This window comes from Salvelinus alpinus, chromosome 3 (assembly GCF_045679555.1).
Source record: "Salvelinus alpinus chromosome 3, SLU_Salpinus.1, whole genome shotgun sequence".
Classification (NCBI taxonomy): domain Eukaryota; kingdom Metazoa; phylum Chordata; class Actinopteri; order Salmoniformes; family Salmonidae; genus Salvelinus; species Salvelinus alpinus.
In genome coordinates this window covers 17,892,265-17,911,954 of record NC_092088.1, presented here as the reverse complement: position 1 = coordinate 17,911,954, position 19,690 = coordinate 17,892,265, and the positions used below count along the sequence as shown (strand labels likewise).

The window sequence follows — 19,690 nt, the reverse complement described above, 5'->3', positions numbered from 1 at the left end:
ATGTTGTTTCGGGTGTGTGTGTATGTTGTTTCGGGTGTGTGTGTATGTTGTTTCGGGTGTGTGTGCGTGTGCATGCATGTGTAGTTGTATGAAGTGTTGCTGTTAAGGTGTGTGAGTGTGTGGAGGCTCTGTCACACGTCAGACCCATAATTCCTTTCACCTCCATACTGCCACTAACGTGTGATGGATACTGTGTGTGTGTCAAAGGAACGGTACAACACACAGGGGGAGGAGATGAGCTGTCCTCACAGGAGGACATCCATTCATACAGGGATGCTATCATTATTAGCATTACACTTGGGGCAGGCAGGCTATTTGAAAGGCAGCGCACTACGAATATTTGACAAGCGAGCAAGCATTCAATGGCACAGACTCTGTGATGATGATGTTCCACTCAGTATTCAACAGCTCTCCTACTGGATTGTACCACTGTCATTCCTCTTCCATCCAGACCCATTTTATTTCAGCCTGAGCCTGGCCTCATTACCATTTTAATATATGTTTAAAATGTACTTTCTAACAATATGATCATCTAAAATGCTTATAAGTATCTATCTATGCGGTTTTGACAAAGTGCACATGTTCATTGCCATGCATAGTTATCCACCGGTTTAGGTGTACCTGACCTCAATTGTTTGCTACCAAATTGATTGCTTAGGTTAAGCCAGGTGTGGTGAGTTAAATAATTAGCACTCAGCTCACCTGTGTTTGTCTCCCTGAGTAGCTCTACTCATGTTATTTTTAATGCAGCTGCACTGCTTCCACTGCATTTAAACAGCCACCCTAAGAACCCAAATCTGATTTTCTTTCTATATTCGATCTTTTCTCCGCACAAACAGGAGCGATAACGGCCTAGTTCACAAATGTCTTGCTGCAGCACCCTCAGCACCCCTGCTTCCCGCTGCTATGCATGTGACCCATATCAGATTTGAACATTCACACTGATATAGCCTCTGAACTAGCACACAGATGCAATGCTCACTTCCTGTCACTCTTCCTTTAGATTTTGGGGGGTTGTCATGGTAACGACATGTGCAAAGAAAAAAAACGCACTTCAGAGCAACACCAAAGAGTGTCCATACAGAGGTCACATATGGAGGATGAGGTTTGTATGAGGATTCAGATCCACATATAGAGGTGGCATACATCGGAAGTCAAAAGATCAGATTCCTTGTGTTTTTTTATTGTTGCCGTTTACACATTAGAGAAAAGATCATATGGGCATCAGATATACTCCATAGCAGTTTCTTTGTTGCATCCTGTATGTACAGGCAGTTGGTGTTCACTGTCCTGGGTGACTCTCCTTAGTCCTGCTATGTTGTAGATAGCAGATTGTAACGGGATAATGTATTTTTTTTGGGGGGGGGCGGCTCTCTGGAGGTCGTGGGCCCCAGGGCACGTGCTCTGCATGCCCGTTCGGTATTCCAGCCCTGGTTTTGCTCCATGAAGTAATCCAACAAGGTGTAAGCTGCCATCTTATCTATTTCAAATGTCCTCTCATTGATTGAGATAGGTGAGTGTCATCATGACATGCGGCCCTCCGGGGTGGACAACCACCTGTCTCAATCAATGAGAGAAGATTTGAAAGAGACAAGATGGCGGAGCACGCATTGTCGGATTACTAGATGGATCATAACGTTTCTTTTAATTTAATAACGGAGCATTTTGTAAATTCAAATGAACCCCCTGCAACTAGACATGGACATTTAGAAGACATTGGTTGTCTTGCAAGTTGGGCATGGAAGTATAGACAAGTTAAGGTAGGCTAAATTCTCTGTGCTACGCTTGTTAATAACACCTATCAAACAGCTGGAACATAGTAATGGTCTGATTAGGCGATATTTTAAATGGCTAAGTAAGGGGGAGAGTTAGGCTCTGTTCAGAGCTGGAAAACGGGTAATCCCTAATTATGCTGTTTAGCATTTAGGCCTAGTCTTAGCTGCAGTAGGAGTAATGAGAAATGATTTGATGACTTATTTTCCTGTGTTTGAGTCTACAATTATCGGTCGTAACTAAGTACTGATGTTCTACCTTTGACCTGTTTAACTGCCAGTATGAAATGTCTGCCAGTGTTGACTCTTATAGTTAAAGTTTGACGCCAGACTGAGCCGAAGGCACACAGATAATGTCTCTGTGAAACTGTGTGATTCTGTAGCAGCTGATGTTGTGACTTCCTTGAATGTTGCTTCTATGGACAAATGTTTGAGACAAGCCATGTATCCTGAAATTCTTCATCTGCAATAAATTCACGTACCGTTTTTCTACAACCATGGGTGTTCCTCATTCCCACCTATCACCTCCCTTCGCTACTCTGGGTCCACTATTCTACACTAAGCCAGGCCTGCAAGGCGCTACCAGCTTGGTTAGTTGCTCTGGTAATTAATCATGCTAATTCTGAAGCTAATTGACTCATTAGACCTGGATCCACATGGACCAGAGATTGGCTTTCCAGAGTCTTGGCATACTGCCTCCTGCCAGCTTTTTCTGCTTGCCTATTTGGGAAACCTGGGCTCACAGTGGGAGTCTGCCCAGAAGTCTCCGTAATTATCTGCTGCAGTGTTCCCGGTTGGTCATGTGGTGGGTGGCAAGAGGTGGGCAGAGTGGAGGGAGCCTGTTTGGGCAGAGTGGTAGGGGTGGCAGACTTTGGAATATGATTCAGCGGAGCGGGGGGAGCGAGAGAGCGAGAGAGAGAATCGTGAGGACAGGGAGGGTGTGGAGAGGGAAGAGAGAGAAAATGAGAGAGGGAGAGCTCACCTGTGTGGTCTACGTGCAGCTACGATAGAGAGGGAGAGCTCAGCTGTGTGGTCTATGTGCAGCTATGATAGAGAGGGAGAGCTCAGCTGTGTGGTCTATGTGCAGCTATGATAGAGAGGGAGAGCTCAGCTTTGTGGTCTATGTGCAGCTATGATAGAGAGGGAGAGCTCAGCTGTGTGGTCTATGTGCAGCTATGATAGAGAGGGAGAGCTCAGCTGTGTGGTCTATGTGCAGCTGCGATAGAGAGGGAGAGCTCCGCTGTGTGGTCTATGTGCAGCTATGATAGAGAGGGAGAGCTCAGCTGTGTGGTCTATGTGCAGCTACGATAGAGAGGGAGAGCTCAGCTGTGTGGTCTATGTGCAGCTATGATAGAGAGGGAGAGCTCAGCTGTGTGGTCTATGTGCAGCTGCGATAGAGATGGAGAGCTCCGCTGTGTGGTCTATGTGCAGCTATGATAGAGCGGGAGAGCTCAGCTGTGTGGTCTATGTGCAGCTATGATAGAGAGGGAGAGCTCAGCTGTGTGGTCTATGTGCAGCTATGATAGAGAGGGAGAGCTCAGCTGTGTGGTCTATGTGCAGCTGCGATAGAGAGGGAGAGCTCAGCTGTGTGGTCTATGTGCAGCTATGATAGAGCGGGAGAGCTCAGCTGTGTGGTCTATGTGCAGCTATGATAGAGAGGGAGAGCTCAGCTTTGTGGTCTATGTGCAGCTACGATCGAGAGGGAGAGCTCAGCTTTGTGGTCTATGTGCAGCTACGATAGAGAGGGAGAGCTCAGCTGTGTGGTCTATGTGCAGCTATGATAGAGCGGGAGAGCTCAGCTGTGTGGTCTATGTGCAGCTATGATAGCGACAATTGCCAACTGGCTGACCTTTGCAATGGAGGTTCAATCATCTTGATTAAATGCTGAACCTCCACCTCCTCTCTGCATGTACAGAGAGGATGTACTGTATTTACAGTCCATGATGTGTGTGTGTGTGTGTGCATTCATTCATGTGGCAATGATGCTTATTTACCTTACTGGACAGCATATTCTCTACATTAAGGCAGGTCGTGTCCACAGCAGCTCATGTGTGAAATTCCATTAATGTTGGTGATGGATGCACTAGAAACTCCAGCCTTTACCAGTGTTTGTATACACAGACCTAACTCTGTATCCTGGGTTCTAATGAATCCTGAGGTTGGGGTTGTGGGGTCCCCTCAGGGGGCTGGGATGTGCTAGCCTAGCCTCCAGGCTCAGTCTCTGCTCTTCTGAACACCAAGCTGTGATGTAGACATTGATAGCATGGCAAATCAGCCCAGATAAGTATGTCTGCTAAATTATGTAGTACCCTAACTCGTTATAATGGAGCAAAGCACTCCTCTGAGTGGTGTGTGTGTGTGTGTGTGTGTGTGTGTGTGTGTGTGTGTGTGTGTGTGTGTGTGTGTGTGTGTGTGTGTGTGTGTGTGTGTGTGTGTGTGTGTGTGTGTGTGTGTGTGTGTGTGTGTGTGTGTGTGTAGCAGACATGAGTCGGTCATGGTCTGCGTGATAAGGTAGCCCTGCCTGCAACCTCCAAAACCAGTGTCTGCCCTCAGCCCAAGGGACAATTTCCTCTTGGTCTAGCGGTCTAAGACGTTGGTTGCTCTTTTGGGAGACCCCGGTTCATTACACGTGTGTGCATGCGTGTGAAACAGAGCGCGAGGGAAAGACAAAATGTGAGATGAGAGAGGAGAGAACATGGGTATTCTTATGAATATTTTATGTGAAGAGCAAACGTGATCTGTCTACATACAATACGTGTACGTGTCTCCAACTGTCAGGAGTCCTATTGCCTCAAGTCTCGGCTGAAGCTGGTGTGTGTGTGTATGTGTGTGTGTGTGTGTGTGTTGGAGCACCTCAGATGGCAGTGTGAGCATGGCGCTAATGAAAAGAGATTGACTTTCTCAGGGTGACGTGACAGACAGGAGGGGTCAACCTAACAGCAGCAAGGCTTCTGCTCCCTATCCCTGACGAATCACATTGGCCCTAAACAGCGCTGACTGGAGCTCCTGCAGCCTTGAAGGCTAACATGGTCTCCTGTCTTTTATTCATCCCTTTTCTACTCCCCTCCCCTTTGGCCAGTTTATACCAGAAGCTATCTGCCGGCCCTGCTGCCTTAAGCCTTGTCTGTTGACAGACAGAACTCCCAAAGCTCCATCCATCCGTTCTGCACTATTCAAACTACAAGAAAGTAGATGTTAATCCATATAATAACATATAAAACGGTGATATAATTCTTGTCGAATTGGGAAAGAGGGAATGCACACATACAGCTGCGTCAGAAAGAATTCACATCCCTTGACTTTTTCCACATTTTGTTGTGTTACAGCCTGGATTTAAAATGGATTCAATTGAGATTGTTTCACCGGCCTACACACAATACCCCATCATTTCACAATGGAATTATGTTTTTAGAAATTCTTACAAATGAATAAAACATTTAAATGTTAAATGTCTTGAGTAAATAAGTATTCAACATATTTTTTTTATGGCAAGCTTAAATAAATTCAGGATTAAACATTTGCTTAACAAGTCACATAAATTGAATGTGTGCAATAATAGTGTTTAACATGATTTTGGAATGACTACCTCATCTCTGTTCCCCAGACATACAATTATCTGTTAGGTCCCTCAGTCGAGCAGTGAATTTCAAACACAGAGTCAACCACAAAGACCAGGGCGGTTTTCTAATGCCTCGCAAATAAGGGCACCTACTGGTAGATACAATAACATACATTGAATATCCCTTTGAGCATGGTGAGGTTGTTAATTATACTTTGGATGGTGTATCAATACACCCAGTCACTACAAAGATACAGTTTGTCAGTTGCCGGAGAGGAAGGAAACCGCTCAGGGATTTCACCTTGAGGCCGATGGTGACTTTAAAACAGTTACAGAGTTTAATGGCTGTTCCCCATTGTCCTTGTTGGTTATTGTTACCATGTCTGTTGGTCCTGTGAGTACCTGTGCTGTTGTATTGGCTTCCATGCTACGTGTTATTGTGCACTTGTTTTACGGGTCTTTTCCCGTGTATTATTTAGAGGTTTACACCTCACTCTTTTGTTTGGGTGGAGTAAATAAAATCCCCTATTATATATTCCTGCGCCTGTCTCCAATCATTAGACAACGTGACACACGTGAAAAAAAGGAAGCCTCTACAGAATAAAAATATTACAAAACACTAAAGTAAAACTGCAAAAAAATGTGGCAACGAAATTACCTTTATGTCCTGAATACAAAGTGTTATGTTTGGGGCAAACACAACACATCACTGAGTACCACTCTTCATATTTTTAAGCATGGTGCTGGCTGCATCATCATGTTATGGGTATGCTTGTCATCGGCAAGGACAAGGGAGATTTTTTAGGAAAGAAAGAAATGGAGTAGAGCTAAGCACTGGCAAAATCCTAGAGGAAAACCTGGCTCAGGCTGCTTTCCAACAGACATTGGGAGACAAATTCACCTTTCAGCAGGACAATAACCTCAAACACAAGGCCAAATACACACTGGAGTTGCTTACCAAGACGATATTGAATGTTCCTGAGTGGCCTAATTACAGTTTTGAGTTAAAATTGGACTTGAAGATTTGAAAATGGCTGTCTAGCAATGTTCAACAACCAATTTGACAGGGCTTGAAGAATTTAAAAAAGAATCATGTGCAAATATTGTACAATCCAGGTGTGCAAAGCCCGTAGACTTACCCTGAAAGACTCACAGCTGTAATCGCTGCCAAAGGTGATTCTAACTCAGGCGTGTGAGTACTTATGTAAATTAGATATTTCTGTATTTCATTTTCAATACATTTGTAAAAACATGTTTTTACTTTGTCATGATGGGGTATTGTGTGTAGATGGGTGAGAAAAAAAATCTTCTTATTCCGTTTTGAATTCAGGCTGTAACACAACAAAATGTGGAATAAGTTAAGAGGTATGAATACTTTCTGAAGGCACTGTACAAAATAAAGTGTGTATTCTTAAAATGTTCAATAAATCCTTTCACCATTTCAAGCATTAGCAGCCAGCAGTATAGATGAGGCGCTCTAGGCAGGCTTAACATGCAGCTCCCTGCCTAGCCCTCCACAGGGAATCTCTAGGCATCACACAGCTGTGCCACTGTCTCTCCATAGGGAATCCCCGGGCAGACACAGCCACACACAAGGTGTGGAATCTAAATGTTTTGGGGTGCTGAAAACTGCTTAAGTTTGTCTAGACAGAGCGATGAAAACTTTGAGCGTGAGGGGATTTTGAGATGCCGACAAGCCAAAATCCTTATTTCCGTTCTAGAATAAGGTGGGGATCTAGGATTCCCAGACAGGCTGTGCAACGTCTCTGCTAAATAAGGTTTTCTTGGCGTTGATTCCTTCCATGTGTGGAGATATAGCAAACACCTCACGAAGCAAGGACATAACAACAAGCGCTAGGGCTGTGCTGCTGGCTGCTTGCTTATCTGCTTGTATTAGCCTGAGGAGAATATGTAACCAGCTAGTGCAATAACCTTTCATACATTTCAGTAAGGCATAATCACCTAAGCACTCAATGTGGTAGACGCCGTTTCACTCTCGCCGTATTCAGACAGCCTGTGACATATTCCGTCAGTTAGTGTTGTCCCAATGTACCCACTCAGGCATAATGACAGGCAGGAGGCACAAAAACACTTTTATTTCTGGGAGAGAGAACAAGATAGATGGGGAAAGAGAGAGATGTACAGATGCAAATGAATTCCTTCAGTTGCCTTCAAACCTGGAAGCACAGATTGACTCATGACTCGAAGACGCGCACACAAACATGCACAGACGCAAAGACAATAGCAATCTAAAGGTTGTTTAATAGTCGTTTGTTATACCCAGCATTGACAGTGTGTGTGTGTGTGGGGGGGGACTTTGAATGTTCACCAGGAATTGCTTAGCTTCGAGGCCCTCTGGAGCTTGCATTCCCTGCGGCTCAAAAAACCATTAGTTCTCATCCTCACTGTCAACACATCACCACGCTGTTTTATCTAACAACCATCCCAAGCACATTTCAAATCAAATCAAATTGTATTAGTCACATGCGCCGAATACAACAGGTGTAGACCTTACAATGAAATGCTTACTTTACGAGCCCATAACCAACAGTGCAGTTTCAAAAAATACTGATAAGAATAAGAGATAAAAGTAACAAGTAATTAAAGAGCAGCAGTAAAACAAATTACATAATATATACAGGGGTGTGCCGGTACAAAGTCAGTGTGCGGGGCCACCGGTTAGTTGAGGTGGTATGTACATGTAGGTAGAGTTAATTAAAGTGACTATGCATAGATGACAACAGAGAGTGAGTGGCAGTGGTGCGGAGAGGGGGGAGGGGGGGGGGGTGCGAATAGTCTGGGTAGCCATTTGACTAGATGTTCGGGAGTCTTAGGGCTTGAGGGTAGAAGCTGTTTAGAAGCCTGTAGGGCTGTTGTGGTGACTGTATAATTGCCACACCGGCATCCATGAGTCATGACCGCAGTCAAATTCCACGTGACCGTTGAGTCACGGTAATCTTCTTTTATGCACTCTGGACGTGTTGGTAGGACCCAATTCGCTAACGACCGTCAGGTTGCTAATGGCCTGGTACTCAGGGCTCTGTTGTCTCTCTAACCCAGGCCTGGGCAATTATTTTCCATGGAGGGGCACATTAGAATATATTTTTGTCCATCGCGGGCCAGAATCATATTACAGGATTATACATCATGTGTATGACTGTGTTGACAGATATATCTACTGTAAATCACGTCCAGATATGCTACTTATTTTACTTTTTTAACATGCACAGAAATACACCCCATCCATATTCTCCTTTTGGCATGTATTTTCATTATTAAACATGCAATGAACTACACGGAGGGAAAAGTACACCGTGCATTCAGCACCACGGACAGAACTCTTGTTAACGCGTATGCACAAAAACACAAGAGGGAGAGCTCAACATTACATTTAAACTACTCAATCAGTGTGAGGAGTGAAGTCTCTGATGGGCATTGACTAGAGCAGTGAAGTCAGGTACAGTGTCTGATGTCACTATGCGCAGGATTGCTGAGAGGTGAGAGATGATCTGTGCCTTGACTTGTTATATTTCATCACTGAAAATGTCTGTTCACGTACATAGGTTGACCCAAACAGTACAAACATCTTCTGAGCATGACTCCTAATCTTTGGAAAGTTTTGTTCATCGAGAGATGCATAGAACCTCGTCAGTGACATTGTTTTGAATAGTTCTCCAGTCACTGCATCACACAGAAGATCGATAAGCTCAAGTTGCAGGTCAGTGGGAGCGTTATCCACATTGAAGGTGAAAGGAGAGGAAACCACAGCATGTCATTTTTCAACACTTTTAAATCCTCAAAACGACAAGAAAACTCACCGTTCAAAGCACGCAGCAGTCATCTGCTGGTCATCTGACAGGGAACAGACTAGTAGTGTCGGAAGGTGGGTGAGATTGTTGGCTTCTACTTGGTGGAGTAGTTTTCCCTTAAAGGCTTTGACAAGGCTGTACATCTGATGTGCAAAAAGGCCTTTCCCTTGTAGTTTGGAATTCAGTTCATTCATGAGGGCCATGATGTCCACGGTGAAGGCAACATCAGTCAACCACTCTTTATCTTGCAGTTGAGGGAAATCCATATATTTGTCTTTCATTTGCAAAAACTCAGCAATCTCCGACTTCAGGTCCCACACCCTTTTAAGCACCTTCCCCAAGGGGGACGTCTGCATGACCCAACTCTGTCTCTTCCAACAGTGAGACAAACTGCCTGTGGTTTAAATATTTTGCTCTTATAAAGTTGACCACTTTAGTGACTGTCTCCACAACATGGCTCATTTTCAGAACACATTTACAGAGCACCTCTTGATGAATAATGCAATGCAGGAAAATCATTTTCTGATCTGGGTTCAGCTCAGCTACTTTATCCGTTTCAAAAGGCCAATGTTTTTTCCTGTCAAGTTTGGGCATCCATCAGTGGTCACACTGGATAACTTTTAAAAACTCAGTCCCAGCTTTGCCACACACTTATTAACGATCCTCCTACAATAAATCTTTCCCTGTGGTTGTGCTCTTCATTGACTGCACTGAAGCAAGCTCTCCAGTAATTTCAAAGTCTGGGGTTTTGCCTCGTAAGAATATCAACAACTGCGCCGTGTCACGTGCATCACTGCTCTCATCCAGGGCCAAGGAGAAATAGGTGAAATCCTTTACCTTTGTCTTTCAACTGTTGTTCCATATTCTCTGTGATGTCCTCAACACGCCGTGTCACTGTTCATCTTGACAGGGAAACATTTTCAAAAAGCTCTTTCTTGTCGGGGTAAAGTATTGCTGCAGAGTCAATTAAACATTCTTTAATGAATTCGCCCTCAGCGAATGGTTTGATATGTTTAGCAATTTTGTGAGACAATACATAGCTAGCTCTCGCAATTCCGTCGTTTGCTGAATGCAGTTTTGTGAAATGTCCTTGCTGCTTTTGCAACTGAGAAAGCAACTCTTAAAATGCACTTGCCCTCTGCTCAGAAGACATATTCCTATATTTCTCTGCATGATTCTTTTGGGTGTGTAGGGATAAGTTGGAGTCTTTCAAGACAGCAATGCTCTCTTTGCACACTAAACACACAGCTTTCCAAGATACCTCAATAAATAAATATTTCAATGTCCACTCTTGCTGGAACACCCTACATTCATTGTCTACTTCCCTTTTCCTTGAAATCTTTGGGAAAAAAAGCGCAATTTCTAGCTAGCTACTATTCGTAACTGTGACGTGTGTGTCAGCCTGTCAGTCACTCTCTGTCCTCGTGCAGTTGTTATTTATACGTGCCTTCAAAATAAATGTCCCACAAGCGGTGGGTGTCACATGTGTAGAGAGGCAGTCGCAGGTTTAGAACTACTGAAATGTATTAAAGCACCAAATATGAAAGCGGGACGAAACCCAAAGTGCAAAATAATAAAGTACTCGTGAAATACTAGTTGAGAATACTCTCAGGAAAACAAGCAACATGTACAATGACCAACAAAGAGAAATGACAGAGGGAGTATATATACAGTGACAGACTGGGGATTGGAACCAGGTGTGTGTAATGATGACGAGACAATTCCAGGGTTGATAAGTGAAGGGCGTTTGCCAGCAGCAGGTTCGGCAGCAGCTAGAAGGCCGGCGACGCCGAGCGCCTGAGCTGGACAGGAGGGGGAACCAAAGCGAAGGCTGGTGTGACAGTGGGAGTTAAATCAATACACAAAGGCGAGTATTCATTGGGCTTTTAATTTGAATAACAAATACGTTTTTCAAAACTTTACTATCACAAATTCTTTGTGATCTGAGCATGATTCCGCAGGCCATACTGAATCAGGTCGGGGGCCGCATACGGCCCCTGGGCCGGCCTTTGCCCAGGCCTGCTCTAACCACTCTGACATCAATACCAATGCAGTCGACAATCACATCAAACACTTAGGATCAGAATAGTATCAAGCTTATAAAACTCACCTCACTGTGATCGATCAATTTGAAGAAAGAACTTCAACAACAGGTTGAAACTGTGTGGAAAACATCGTCATTGTGGATGTTGTTTCAAAGACAAACAACGAAACTGACAGCGCTTTCTACGGTGATGATTAATTCAAAACCCTTATACGCATATTAGAGCTTAGGCACACGCATGAGCCCAGGCCTGAAATAAAACATCTTCATTAAAATAATGATTGTGTCGTTATACAATGCATAGCTTAATAGTCTACTGCATATTACGCATGGCATAAAAACATTTAAAAAACATTGATTTAAGATGTCTAGTACATAATTGGTCTAGCCTATACTCCAAAATAGTCATAGTAATATAGTGAATTTATATTTGATTTTGAATGGCGTAGTAATAGGATTTAAAAAAATATTTTCATAATTAATAGGCTGACATTACCTTTAGCTACAGAATATCTCACCACAGTGTGTTTCCATCTCCTCCTCTCTCTCCTTCATATCTTCCACCACCGTGCAAAGAGAGGGACTGTCAAATCAAATCAAATGTATTTATATAGCCCTTCTTACATCAGCTGATATATCAAAGTGCTGTACAGAAACCCAGCCCAAAACCCCAAACAGCAAGCAATGCAGGTGTAGAAGCACGGTGGCTAGGGAAAACTCCCTAGAGAGGCCAAAACCTAGGAAGAAACCTAGAGAGGAACCAGGCTCTGAGGCGTGGCCAGTCCTCTTCTGGCTGTGCCGGGTGGAGATTATAACAGAACATGGCCAAGATGTTCAAATGTTCATAAATGACCAGCATGGTCAAATAATAATAATCACAGTAGTTGTCGAGGGTGTAACAAGTCAGCACCTCAGGAGTAAATGTCAGTTGGCTTTTCATAGCCGACCATTCAGAGTATCTCTACCGCTCCTGCTGTCTCTAGAGAGTTGAAAACAGCAGGTCTGGGACAGGTAGCACGTGCGGTGAACAGGTCAGGGTTCCATAGCCGCAGGCCAGGAGGACTGGGGACAGCAAGGAGTCATCATGCCAGGTAGTCCTGAGGCATGGTCCTAGGGCTCAGGTTCTCCGAGAGAGAGAAAGAAAGAATGGGAGAATTAGAGAGAGCATACTTAAATTCACACAGGACACTGGATAAGACAGGAGAAATACTCCAGATATAACAGACTGACCCTAGCCCCCCGACACATGAACTACTGCAGCATAAACACTGGAGGCTGAGGCAGGAGGGGTCAGGAGATACTGTGGCCCCATCTGATGATACCCCCGGACAGGGCCAAACAGGCAGGATATAACCCCACCCACTTTGCCAAAACACAGCCCCCACACCACTAGAGGGATATCTTCAACCACCAACTTACCATTCTGAGACAAGGCCGAGTATAGCCCACAACGATCTCCGCCACGGCACAACCCAAAGGGGTGCGCCAACCCAGACAGGAAAACCACGTCAGCGACTCAACCCACTCAAGTGATGCACCCCTCCTAGGGACGGCATGGAAGAGCACCAGTAAGCCTGTGACTCAGCCCCTGTAATAGGGTTAGAGGCAGAGAATCCCAGTGGAGAGAGGGGAACCAGCCAGGCAGAGACAGCAAGGGCGGTTCGTTGCTCCAGAGCCTTTCCGTTCACCTTCACACTCCTGGGCCAGACGACACTCAATCATATGACCTACTGAAGAGATGAGTCTTCAGTAAAGACTTAAAGGTTGAGACCGAGTCTGCGTCTCTCACATGGGTAGGCAGACCATTCCATAAAAATGGAGCTCTATAGGAGAAAGCCCTGCCTCCAACTGTTTGCTTAGAAATTCTAGGGACAATTAGGAGGCCTGCGTTTTGTGACAGTAGCGTACGTGTAGGTATGTACGGCAGGAACAAATTGGAAAGATAGGTAGGAGCAAGCCCATGTAATGCTTTGTAGGTTAGCAGTAAAAACTTGAAATCAGCCCTTGCCTTAACAGGAAGCCAGTGTAGGGAGGCTAGCACTGGAGTAATATGATCAAATTTTTTGGTTCTAGTCAGGATTCTAGCAGCCGTATTTAGCACTAACTGAAGTTTATTTAGTGCTTTATCCGGGTAGCCGGAAAGTAGAGCATTGCAGTAGTCTAACCTAGAAGTAACAAAAGCATGGATATCATTTTTGGACAGAAAGTTTCAGAATTTTGCAATGTTACGTAGATGGAAAAAAGCTGTCCTTGAAACAGTCTTGATATGTTCGTCAAAAGAGAGATCAGGGTCCAGAGTAACGCAGAGGTCCTTCACAGTTTTATTTGAGACGACTGTACAACAATCAAGATTAATTGTCAGATTCAACAGAAGATCTCTTTGTTTCTTGGGACCTAGAACTAGCATCTCTGTTTTGTCCGAGTTTAAAAGTAGAAAGTTTGCAGCCATCCACTTCCTTATGTCTGAAACACAGGCTTCCAGGGAGGGCAATTTTGGGGCTTCACCATGTTTCATTGAAATGTACAGCTGTGTGTCATCCGCATAGCAGTGAAAGTTAACATTATGTTTTCGAATGACATCACCAAGAGGTAAATAGTGGTCCTAAAATGGAACCTTGAGGAACACCGAAATGTACAGTTGATTTGTCAGAGGACAAACCATTCACAGAGACAAATTAATATCTTTCCGACAGATAAGATCTAAACCAGGCCAGAACTTGTCCGTGTAGACCAATTTGGGTTTCCAATCTCTCCAAAAGAATGTGGTGATCGATGGTATCAAAAGCAGCACTAAGGTCTAGGAGCACGAGGACAGATGCAGAGCCTCTGTCAACAGTTTAATGAAAGATGTTTAGTTGTGAAAACATGTTACTAATGTTCCCGAACAGATTTCACTTTGTTTCCCAAATGTAGCACTGGTTAGCTGCAGGGACAGGGTTGGAGAGCAAATGGCATACAGAGTTTGGGCAGAAGGTCACCCGTTGAGCAGCAGGAGGCTGCATGCTCTTCAAACAGTGACATAATTGTTATAAACTCAGACATTTCTATATGCAATCCTGTGTGAAAGCAGAGTTTTGATGGTTGCCACTAAAAAGAGGAGGATCCCAGCTGCTACTATATGTATTTCTCAGCCGCTAACCAGAGTAGTCATGTTTTTGAAAAACGAACCGTGGGAAAACGGATGAAATGTATTATACATTTCTTTTGCTGCCCCTGTTCCTGCCCATTTGATGATGGGCCATTTTAAATCTAAACACATTTTACATATTAGTAACGACAAGATTGAATTGAGAATCGTCTGACGGGTGAAAATATGTTGAACAGCTTGTGTGCAGCCTGAGGGAAGGAACAGAGCAGACTTTTTTTGCTACTTTTTCAAATCCCATAGTGACATCATGCAGTCCATACATGTTTTGAAGACATTCTAAGGTTTGTATCGTTCACAACTAAAGTTACCAAACAACTCTAAATCTAGCATATAGGATCTGTATCAAATGATCACTTTTATGCTCAACATAGCCACTTCATATGCGCACTCTCTCCAGAATGGGAAAAACATAATTTCTATTTTATTCAGTTCAATTATATTCTTCTTACTATATAATCATAGAATATAAAATACTAGCACGGGACTTATAAGCATATCTTGTCTGCTAAATAAATTAGCCTACAGCCTATGGCATGGTGCATAGCCAGATTACATACAGTAGGCCAACTCCTATTCTGTTCTTCTGAAATACATTTTATTCATGTCATAATGTTTCTTTAGACCTAACTAAAGTAAATAAGGGATTTATTGTGATGGTGTATATTAAATTGATTTCTTAACCTTTTTTAAACGGAGATGTTCCAAACACGAGCATCAGCGGCTTGTATGTGTGGAAGCCTGGAGATGTCAAACATGTCTATGTTAATTAACGGTCAATTACCGTGAGACCGGCAGTCATTTGCATGACATTAACCGCCTGACAAAATGTAATGACAGCCACAGCTTTATCTGTCCGGCCCAGCTAGGCACAGGGCAGAAGTAACTAAATTGTGTGTTAGGCTCTCTGACCCCCAGCTCTATGAGCCTATAGTCCAGTGCTCTCAGCTTTATGTGCGCTGTGGGACTGTCACTGTGCACTCTGAACCATAGATATAAAGGTTATGATCTCAGGTCCAGTGTGGCGGCGCCCCCGGTGAACTGGAGGATCAAGGAGACACACATGAACACACTTACACTTGCACACACACGCAGTAGTGCATGTATGCAGGTGCATGTGTACACACACACACACACACACACACACACACACACACACACACACACACACACACACACACACACACACACACACACACACACACACACACACACACACACACACACACACACACACACACACACACACTGTGCCGTGGGGAGTCAGGGTTATCCTCTGGGACAACCCAGTCATCTAGGCAAGCTCTGTGGTCACGTCCTTAATCTCCTTTCTCTTGATTTCCTTCTTCCTCTCTAGCGCTGTATTTCTTTGTCTCTCTGCACCACAACTTTTCCTCTCCCCTCCCTCTATTGTTCTCTTATCTTCCTCTCTTCCCCTGGGCTGGCAGGTTGATAAAGAAGTCCCAGAGGGTTGGAATAAGCTACCGCTGCATGTGGTTGAAAGAGAAGCATACTGCTTCAGTGAAGAAGTGAGGAAATCGTGTTTTGGTAAAGAGATAAAGAGGATGCCGTTGACCTTTTGCTAAAACAGCGATACTTTGGCGTGGTGGAGGGGGAGGGGGCACATTACAAATACAGCATGATTCATTTTGATAACAGAATTATATAAAGTGTCTTTTCAAAGTGCATGAATGCTAATATCTCCATTGGAAAGGATCTGAGCGGAGCAGAGTGGAGCAGTGGGCCCACTCCACTGGCTTTCTTCAGAGAGACAGAGAGAGAAGTTGGCAGGTTTGATGAAAGAATGAGGAGGGGGGAAGAGGGGAGGAGGGGGGGTGTCTCAGTGCAGCTTGCAGGCTGAGGCTGGCTGAGTGCTGCAGGCTGGAGTGGGAGGAGGGAGCCTCAGCCTCTCTATGTGGGTTTCAGATACAAAGGCTGTTGTGCTGCAGTCAGTGTGTTGTGCAGGTAGCAAGTAGAAAGGGTCAGGAGTGTTTCCTAGCCACGTGACCTGAATAGCATTATACCACACTCTAACTCTGACTTGCCTAGTTCAATATAGGTTAAATAACATAAAATAAAAGAATAAAAACTAAGGTCCTTGGTCAGGTTGCATGATCAGGAAAGATTCCTGGCTCCAGCTATAAGGGACAGTGGTGGCCACTGCAGATGCAGTAAGTGAAAACACATCATCGAACGGGATAGCTAGCTAACATAATGTCACAAAGCATGATTAACTTTCATTCTGAAATAACTTCATATTTCCGAGTTAGTCAGATATTAGTTTAGAAGGACTTGAGATTGGCATGGGAGGTAACTAGCTAGCAAGCTACCAGCTAGCTATAGTTAGCTGCTTATGAAAGGTAGATGACTGGTTCATTTGACGAAAGAAAATCGTCCACACGGTTTCTCAATGTTTCTCGAAATTACTGTAGCTGGCTAATTCATTTGATCATGCTTTGTGATACATCCGATTTGATGCTGTTTTAATCCACACAACACGTCGCCCCCCCACCTACAGTAGAACATGATGATTATCATGAATGGAAACAATCAAATTGGCCAGCCACTGTCATGCTTTTTTATCCTACCAGATCCGTGAGGAGAAGGTTCCAGCTAGTGTATCCGTCTGTCCTTGGACTCTTGTTGGATGTAGTTGTCCGGTTTATCAGGTCCCAGGCTCCCATGACTGTTATGATTATTAATTTACAAGTTAATGACAATGAGATTTTTTCTTTAGTGCCATCGGTACCTGACAGAGCAGATCTAGTCTCACGTGAGGAAGTAAACCATCTGGCGCCGAGAGACTGATTGGGATGGAGAACAGACCCAGGCGTTCTGACTGAACGGATGCACATTTGAGCGCCCCAGGTCTGTCCATTTACTTGGTGCTGTTATAATTTATGCAGTTCCCCCCCCCATAGCAAATAGCTGACAAAACAATCCAAGCAATGTGCGCATGGCCTATGTGCCAGCGGAGCTGCTGCTGCTGGCAGAGTAGTAACTGAACAGCTTATTTGAACAATATATTTTTGAAACAGGAAAATGTACACATTTATCGCACCTTTAGGATAATTTAAAACATAATCCATGAATTATATAATATAGATTTAATTTTAAATAGAAGTATCTTTCCTTTTTTGGGTGGACCAATCACATTAAGTGGAGTGCCGCCTCTAACGCCCTAATGGGTGGGCCGCCACTGATAAGGGATATGATTGGGACTCCACAGTAGGCTACAATTTGTTGTTCAACGTTTGGCGGCATCTAACAAGTTGGTTTCGGTAACACTCCATTGTTGTCATAGTGATGGTAGGATTCCGCTTTCTTCCCTGATTCAATACAGTAGTTTGGGTCAGGATTCCGTCATTTTCTTATTCCCCCTAATGTGCCCTAAACTTTCTGACCCTTCATTCTCCGCTGTTGAGCAGGACAATCTCTTCCTCCAGTCTTGTGTTAGATCTGTATTGGGATGCAAGTATATTGTGTGTTGGGATGCGGCTCTCGTCTTTGGGCGTTGCCCACTGTTCCACACATTGAGCAATAAAAGAGGTTCCACAGGGAACATGAGCATAATATTAATAATGCAGTGTGTCGCACTGAAATGTGTCCCTAGGCTCTCCAACGCCAGGCACGCAGCGTTCTCCCGAAGTTTGCACTCCCATCAGCCCACTGAGCCTTCAGAACAATGATGGACACAGAGAGGACAGCTCAGGGATGTTCCCACTCCTGTAGATATACGTACAGACAAAAAATTACCGAAAAGTTTTCAGTTTGAAAAAATATTTGAAATCGAAGAGGAAGGGAGGAAGGACCATGAAAGACTCTGTTTATTATTGACGATGTTTGAGAAGTTGAACATAAATAATTGCTTGGCTAGTCTCACAGACTAACACCAATACTCACCCCTATCACTATAAGTTCAAATAAGTGTGAACAATAGTGGACTCTGACAGTGGACAGTTCCAAACACATAAAAGCCATAATACTCCCCCTTATTAGAGTAAGAAATATGCATATTATTGACATGTAGAAAATGGCAGTTTTCTCCTCGTATATGAGTACAACAGAGACTAAATTAATCATAGTAAGGCAAACTGGCTTTCGGCAAGGCTTTGTTTTTACAGCAGCATTTTTTAACCGGAGCGCTCTCTTCCTTTGCAGTGGGTTTGTTTTCCTTTTGCCTGTTCCTTCCAGTTGCAGATGACATTTAGTTTTTTCTCCATCGCTCTGTTAGCATTCAGCTCAGTAAATGTATCACTCGCAGCAGGTCGGTAATGGCCACACCAGCTCTCTACACACATGAATGAAAACACACACACACACACACACACACACACACACACACACACACACACACACACACACACACACACACACACACACACACACACACACACACACACACACACACACACACACACACACACACACACACACACACACACACACACACACACACACACCACCTCCTCTTAGCCCCGTGCCTGTTTCTCTATGCTGTAAGATTTGGCAGTGACTGTGGAGAGGGACTGACGCCCTGTCAATCTGACGTGCACACACACACACACACAGACACACACACACTTCACTGCCTAGACTGTCACAGCACTCCACACTCTCCCAGAGCAGGTGTAACTAATGCAGGAGGCTGCCATGGCTAGACTGTGTGTTCAGAGAGACTACTGGAAGATTGGCACAGATTGTGTTCAGAGCAGGGAGGCTGCTCTGTTGGATATCTATGATTCCTATATCCATAGTCTTCCACATTCCTACCTTTCATTCCCCATGGAAGTATTAAGTTTTTAGTAGGATCCCCAATTAGCTGTTGCCAAGGCAGCAGCTACTGTTCCTGGGATTCAAACAGGAAACAACACAACAACTAAAATACATAATATACATAAATATACATACACATTTATATTACAATTTAGACATTCAGCAGAATCTTCCATCCAGAGCGACCCTCAGCTAGTGCATTCATCTTAAGATAGCCTTGCGAGACAACTACATATCACAGTCGTATCCCAACCACGTATCACATACATAATACAATGCATAATACAATACAAAATGCATAAAAATGGTCTGTGTCTCATCACAGTCATTAGCCATGGCTGTATTTAATACTGTCTATTTCCCAGCCTCTGTTCTGGACCTGGGGATTGTGAAGAGACCTCTGGTTGCATGTCTCGTGTGGTACTGATGAACTCCGAAATGTGTGCCAACTGCTTGAACAGACAGTTCGGTACCTTCTACACATCAACACTTCGCACAAAGACCAATAGTGATACAGTCAATCTCTCGTCAACTTTGAGCCAGGAGAGATTGACGTCCATGTCATTGATATTTGCCCTCTGTGTA

General features: G+C 44.0%; 1 pseudogene; it reads right to left on the bottom strand.

The window, feature by feature from the left end:
- Positions 1 to 9,145: 9,145 nt before the first annotated feature.
- LOC139569782 (general transcription factor II-I repeat domain-containing protein 2A-like) lies at positions 9,146 to 17,013 on the bottom strand (annotated as a pseudogene).
- Positions 17,014 to 19,690: the final 2,677 nt, after the last annotated feature.